Genomic DNA, 7727 nt, shown 5'->3' on the forward strand with positions numbered 1-7727 from the left:
CATCGGCAGGCGAACTCTCAACCACTGCGCCACCAGGGAAGCCCTGTTGTTGTTTTTTTGACAGTGCCACGTGGCTTGTGGGATCTTAGTTCCCCGACCAGGGATTGAACCTGTGCCCCCTGCCGTGGCAGCACAGAGCGCTAACCACTGGACAGCCAGGGAATTTGCCCTTTGGGGTTTTAACACATAAGTTTAAGCAACAGAGTGAATGCGTATTCATGCAAAAACAATATGGTGAACATGTGGTTCTAAATAAAAACACCAGCAAACTGGGGACTGGGGACTCTGGAAAGGGCTTTGTACTTTGAGCTTTCTTTCATTTGTACCTGGAGATTAGATACAGATATAGATATGATATAGATATAGATACAGATGTATCAATATATACAAATAATCACCAGGAAGTAAATACAATGTTATTATAACCATGGATGTAGACAAGGAATAAAGTGACAAACACCAAGTTATGAGAAACAATGCTGCCTGCTCACCCCTACAAACAGAAAGCAGCCTGCAGTAGCCTAGAGACCAATATCTCACACTCAGATGACCTAGGACTGTGACGGGAGCAGGGGCTGACTCAGGTGACAGACTGATGAGTTTTCAAGAATAAGAGCCAGTGGGAATAAAACTTGTTAAAACCCACACAAATTCCCCATAAGGAAGTCCATGGTTGCTTTGTAAGGGGTAGTCTGGGGACAGGGAAAAGAAATTCAGAGCAAATGAGTTTGTAGCAAAGGTTGACCACATTCCGTGCTGGAAATGATTAAAACCTCATCCAGGAGGTATGATCTGGAGTCTCATCCCCACTCCACCCCCTGGGCTCCTACCCAGCTCAAGCAGAATCCAACTGCCCTTGACCACGTTGTCTCTGCTGGTCCAAGCAACCCTCCCCTGCCATGCCTTACCTGGAGAGCAGGGATGATGGTGGTGGTGGCCTGGTGGGCTGCAAATGACACATGTACTCGTAGTGTTGAGGGGGAGGGTGTTCTGCATCATCGAGACTGCCTGGCTACAGGTAATGGGCCCCGCAGAAGAGGTGACCCCTTCCCTCTATCCAGATAAGCCTTCCTAGAACGTATTGAGTAACTCTTGTGTGATCCCTGGGGACTAAAGTTTCTATGGTCTGAGGTGAGTTAAGGGCAAATAGGCCAGATGCTCTGACAAAATATTCAAAGGCCACCGTCTGGGTCTCCCCTGGGCTGCTAGGAGCCAGCGTGTCTGAGTTGGGCGGGGTGCCATCACGTGCTCAGCATATAGGGAGCCAGGGGTAAACCCTATCTTCTGGAGGAAACTCAGGGAGCATACGCATGTTGATAAGGAGTCCAGATGGAGCTGATATCCCATTCTGGGCACACTGGGCAGTGGGGGAGTCCTTCTGGTAGGCTGCCCGCCAGGCAGGGGGACTCTCTTCATCAGAGCAATTGCATACATCATGAGAATACTTGCCAGTCTCTACCTTTCTAACTTCCACCCCCTTCCTGCCGCCTCCAGCAAAATTTTATCACGTGCGGAAAGAGGTGAGGCCCCAAAGGACTTGAGCCTACTAGAAAGCTGACTGAAGAGAGAAACTGTGGAACTCTAAGTCCTCAGAGGACTTGTGGATAGTTGTGGCGAATACAGCAGAAGAAGCATTTGAGTTGCTGGAGGTTTTGTTGAGAATTCTCTCATTTAAAGAACTATCTCCAGGACTTCCCTGGTGACGCAGTGGTTAAGAATCTGCCTGCCATTGCAGGGGACACGGGTTTGAGCCCTGGTCCGGCAAGATCCCACATGCCACGGAGCAACTGAGCCTGTGCGCCACAACTACTGAAGCCTGCGCGCCCAGAGCCCGCCCGCGCAGCCAAAATAAAGTTAAAAAAAAAAAAAAGAAGTTCCCCAGTTTAATTCAACAAACATTTATTGAGCAAATCGCCTCGCTTGGCTCCCTGAGGAATTCAAAGTTAAATCCCAGTTGTCCTTAGGGGTTTCCACACCCTCTCTAGTTGGGCAGGGAAGCCATTTACTTAACTATGTGGACTGGGGGATCCTTCGATGGAAACTGAATCCATTTATACAAATACCAGTGAGCTCCCTATTATTTTGTCCTAATTGCAGATGACTCAAGACTTCTTAATGCCCTCTGCGGAAATGACAGCTGAGTCTAGGAATCAATGAAGATGGAAAATTATATGGGTCCCTCTTCACCAGGCACATTAGCTGGGCACTCCCCAGGCACTCTCTCCACAAACAGAAATTCAGAGGCTTGGAGATCTTGGTTTGGGAAGAACATGAAGGCAAGGTTCCAGAAAGTACAGTCTGGTCTGCCATTAACTAAGTGCAGCTGGTTCCAGTGTATCTGGCACCTTCTTCTTCCCAGAGCAAGGTTGACTCATTCAATCAGACAAGCTTCTTTGCTGACAGGAAAGCAAAAGGGAGGGAGCCATAATTGACCATGCACCTCATCCAAAAATTACATTTATTACCAAAAAGAAATTGTGACTTTATCTACAGCCAAACCCTCTATTCTGACTGGGGCTCTGGGTTCTATTGAGAGAGGAGCTGCCTTTCTGCTCAGTGATGATCACGAGAATGGGTCTTGTCTGCACAAGGTAACAGGGAGGCCAAACCCAGCTTCAATCCAAGGCTTTGTCTGAGTAACAGCATAGATGTCTCTCAAGGGTGACGGGCTGAACTGTAAGACGTATAGTTTTATTTTTTGAAAAATTTATTTTCAGGTGCTTTTTTTTCCTACGAAGTGATCATTGGTGGGGTGGGGGGGGTGGTGTTTAGGGGTAGACAGAAATTGGCTGGATCAGCTGCTGTCACCTTTGACGTGAGTGACCCAGATCATTTTTTACAAAAACATGTTGGTAAAAACAGGTGGAGGGAGAGGTGGATTAATCATTGTTAGCCAGTGAAAATGGCTGATTTATCTCCAGCGTGGTGGGAAAGTTCAGCTGCAGGACCTTGAACTGTGCATCTATTGACCAGGTGGAAGGAGCGTGGTGCATGTCTCAAGATGAGCTGGACATTTTTTTAAAATTAATTAATTAATTAATTTTTGGCTGTGTTGTGTCTTCATTGCTGCGCATGGGTTTTCTCTAGTTGCGGCGAGCGGGGGCTACTCATCGTTGTGGTGCTCGGGTTTCTCATCGTGGTGGCTTCCCTTGTTGCGGAGCACGGGCTCTAGGCGTGCAGGCTTCAGTAGTTGCGGCATGCGGCCTCAGTAGTTGTGGCTCGTGGGCTCTAGAGCACAGGCTCAGTAGTTATGGTGCACAGGCTTAGTTGCCACGGCATGTGGGATCTTCCCGGATCAGGGCTCGAACCTGTGTCCCCTGCATTGGCAGGGGGATTCTTAACCACCGCACCACCAGGGAAGCCTGAGCTGGACATTTTGTCCACAGAAAAATGCTGGAGGGCATTTGCTTCATCGTAAACCGTTAAGAATTCTTGTCTCATTACCTTACTCTTGTCACCCCAGGGTCTGCCTTCTACTGAAATCAAATGAATCATCCGGGCCATTATGGGAAGCACTGACCAACCATCTTCTTCCTCTCCTCCCTCTTCCTTAACCCCCTTCCCCAAAGAAGCTGTTTTTCCCTCCAGAGATTATCCTCTTTCCACAGACGGTCAACCAGTTCCCTCACGACCAGAGGGTAGACATTTCTACCACTCTCCATCAGCCCTTCGGGGGTGCCAAACCACCCTAGCACCTGGGACACATTCTTGCTGTCAAATTTGATTCTTCCTGCCAGGAGTTAAACTTTGTTGATGGTGCAGGGCAGAGGCAGAGGCAAAGGAAGGAAGCCTCCAAAAAAAGTGCTTGGGACTATTTGAAAAAAGCTCATTTTCTTCTTTGTCCTGGTCTGTACTCCAGAGACAAAGACGCACTGGCTAAGGAGAGACAGGAAGGGTGACTCAAGCTAAGGATCCAGCCTCGATTGGCTGTTCGTCCTTGCTTCAACTCATGAATTCTTTGGAAGAACTGGCACAAACTAAAGGACGGGAGGAAACTGAGGGGTCATCAGTTGCACAGCGCTAGCTCAGCCTGATGCGGGGGGGTGAAGTGAGGTGGATATTGTTGAGTGGGAGGTGGGTGTGGGGCAGAAGGAGCATCTTGGTTTTCCTTAGAAGAGTCAGAAACATCCTCAAGCTTCCAGCAGGCAACCCGGGAGACTGTCCCTCCTGCATTGCCATCACTAGGATTAAAAGGAAAAAAAAAAAAAAGTTAAAGATCTGTGTGACCTTGGCCAAGTCACTAGACTCCTCTGGGTTTTACTCTTGTGAACTGTAAAACTGAGACTTGGTCACCCTCACCCACCATTCAGGATTTTGGTTTTGGGTTTTTTTTTTTTTGAATTTTATTTTTTTATACAGGCGGCTCTTATTAGTTATCTATTTTATGCATATTAGTGTATATATTTCAATCCCAGTCTCCCAATTCATCCCACCACCACCACCCCCCATCCCCCAGCCCCCAGCCACTTTTCCCCCTTGGTGTCCATAGGTTTGTGCTCTACATCTGTGTCTCTATTTCTTCCCTGCAAACCGGTTCATCTGTACCATTTTTCTAGGTTCCACATATATGCATTGATATACAATATTTGTTTTTCTTTTTCTGACTTACTTCACTCTGTATGACAGTCTCTAGATCCATCCATTTGTCTCTACAAATGACCCAATTTCGTTCCTTTTTATGGCTGAGTAATATTCCATTGTATATATGGACCACATCTTCTTTATCCATTTGTCTGTCAATGGACATTTAGGTTGCTTCCATGACCCATTGTAAATAGCGCTGCAATGAACATTGGGGTGCATGTGTCTTTTTAAAAATATTTTATTTATTTATTTTTGGCTGCATTGGGTCTTCGTTGTTCCGCGTGGGCTTTCTCTAGTTGCATCAAACAGGGGCTACTCTTCGGTGTGGTGTGCAGGCTTCTCCTTCTGGTGGCTTCTCTTGTTGTGGAGCACAGGCTCTAGGCGGGTGGGCTTCAGTAGTTGTGGCACACGAGCTCAGTAGCTGTGGCTTGCGGGCTCTAGAGTGCAGGCTCAGTAGTTGTGGCGCACAGGCTTAGTTGTTCCACAGCACGTGGGATCTTCCCGGACCAGGGCTCGAACCTGTGTCCCCTGCATTGGCAGGCAGATTCTTAACCACTGCGCCACCAGGGAAGTCCTGCATGTGTCTTTTTGAATTATGGTTTTGAATGGGTATATGCCCAGTAGTGGGATTGCTGGGTCATATGGTAATTATGTTTTTAGTTTTTTAAGGAACCTCCATACTGTTCTCCATAGTGACTTTATCAATTTACATTCCCACCAATAGTGCAAGAGGGCTCCCTTTTCTCCACACTTTCTTCAGCATTTGTTGTTTGTAGATTTTCTGATGATGCCCATTCTAAGATTTTCTGGTGGCATCTTTAGGATTCTCTATGTATAATATCATGTCATCTGCAAAGAGTGACAGTTTTACATCTTATTTTCCAATTTCTATTCCTTTTATTTCTCTTTCTTCTCTGGTTGCTGTGACTAGGACTTCCAAAACTATGTTGAATAATAGTGGCGAGAGTGGACATCCTTGTCTTGTCCTGATCTTAGAGGAAATGCTTTCAGTTTTTCACCATTGAGAATGATGTTTGCTGCAGGTTTGTCCTGTATGGCCTTTATTATGTTGAGGTAGGTTCCCTCTATGCCCACTCTCTGGAGAGTTTTTATCATAAATGGGTGGTGAATTTTGTCAAAAGCTTTTTCTTTATCTATTGAGATGATCATATGGTTTTTATCCTTCAGTTTGTTAATATGGTGTATCACATTGGTTGATTTGTGTATATTGAAGAATCCTTGCATCCCTGGGATAAATCCCACATGATCATTTTATATGACCCTTCTAATGTGTTGTTGGATTCTGTTTGCTAGTATTTTGTTGAGGATTTTTGCATCTATATTCATCAGTGATATTGGTCTGTAATTTTCTTTTTTTGTAGTACATTTGTCTGATTTTAGTATCAGTGAGTTTGTGTTTTTTACATTTCTTCTCCTGTAATTGATTTCTAACCTCATAGCATTGTGGTCAGAAAAAAATGCTTGATATGATTTCAATTTCCTTAAATTTACTGAGGCTTGATATGTGACCCAAGATGTGATCTATCCTGGCGAATGTCCCTTGTGCACTTGAGAAGAAAGTGTAATCTGCTGTTTTTGGATGGAATGTCCTATACGTATCAATTAAATCTATCTGGCCTATTGTGTCATTTAAAGCCTGTGTTTCCTTATTAATTTTCTCTTTGGATGATCTGTCCCTTGGTGTACGTGAGATGTTAAAGTCCCCCACTATTATTGTGTTACTGTCGATTTCCTCTTTTATAGATGTTAGCAGTTGCCTTATGTAATGAGGTGCTCCTATGTTGGGCGCGTATATATTTATAATTGTTGTATCTTCTTCTTGGATTGATCCCTTGATCATTATGTAGTGTCCTTCCTTGTCTCTTGTAACATTCTTTATTTTAAAGTCTGTTTTATCTGATATGAGTATTGCTACTCCAGCTTTCTTTTGATTTCCATTTGCATGGAATACCTTTTTCCATCCCCTCACTTTCAGTCTGTATGTGTCTCTACGTCTGAAGTGGGTCTCTTGTAGACAGCATATATATGGGTCTTGTTTTTGTATCCATTCAGCAAGCCTGTGTCTTTTGGTTGGAGTATTTAATCCATTCACATTTAAGGTAATTATCAATGTTCCTATGACCATTTTCTTAATTGTTAGGGTTTGTTTTTGTAGGTCCTTTTCTTCTCTTGTGTTTCCCACTTAGAGAAGTTCCTTTAGCATTTGTTGTAGAGCTGGTTGGGTGGTGCTGAATTCTCTTAGCTTTTGCTTGTCTGTAAAGCTTTTGATTTCTCCGTCGAATCTGAATGAGATCCTTGCAGACGTCTCTATGCTGTCTTCATTTCTTTTCATTCTTTTTTCTTTATTCTGTTCCACGGCAGTGAATTCCACCATTCTGTCCTCCAGGTCACTTATCCGTTCTTCTAGTTATTTTGCTATTGATTCCTTCTATTGGATTTTTCATTTCAGTTATTGTGTTGTTCATCTCTGTTTGTTCTTCTAGGTCTTTGTTAAACATTTCTTGCATCTTCTTGATCTTTGCCTCCATTCTTTTTCTGAGGTCCTGGATCATCTTCACTATCATTATTCTGAATTCTTTTTCTGGAAGGTTGCCTATCTCCACTTCATTTAGTTGTTTTTCTGGGGTTTTATCTTGTTCCTTCATCTGTACAAAGTCCTTTGCCTTTTCATTTTGTCTATCTTTCTGTGAATGTGGTTTTCCTTCCACAGGCTGCAGAATTGTAGTTCTTCTTGCTTCTCCTGTCTGCCTCTTCCTGCCTTTCAGTTTTAATATTGTTTAAGTTTTTGGGTGCTCCTTTTAAAGTAGCTCCAATGGTGTGGTTCCTGACTTTTAATGGTTTAATAGAAGTAAATGATTCATTATTGCCAGAAGGAAAAAGATAAATGTGTTCATATCATTTTTAATTTAAAAAATTTTTTAGGGCTTCCCTGGTGGCGCAGTGGTTGAGAGTCCGCCTGCCGATGCAGGGGACATGGGTTCGTGCTCCGGTCTGGGAAGATCCCACATGCCGCGGAGCGGCTGGGCCCATGAGCCATGGCTGCTGAGCCTGCGCATCCGGAGCCTGTGCTCCACAATGGGAGAGGCCACAACAGTGAGAGGCCCGCGTACTGCAAAAAAAAA

The sequence above is a fragment of the Neophocaena asiaeorientalis genome, unplaced genomic scaffold, assembly GCF_003031525.2.
Source record: "Neophocaena asiaeorientalis asiaeorientalis breed wild unplaced genomic scaffold, Neophocaena_asiaeorientalis_V1.1 scaffold1, whole genome shotgun sequence".
Lineage (NCBI taxonomy): Eukaryota > Metazoa > Chordata > Mammalia > Artiodactyla > Phocoenidae > Neophocaena > Neophocaena asiaeorientalis.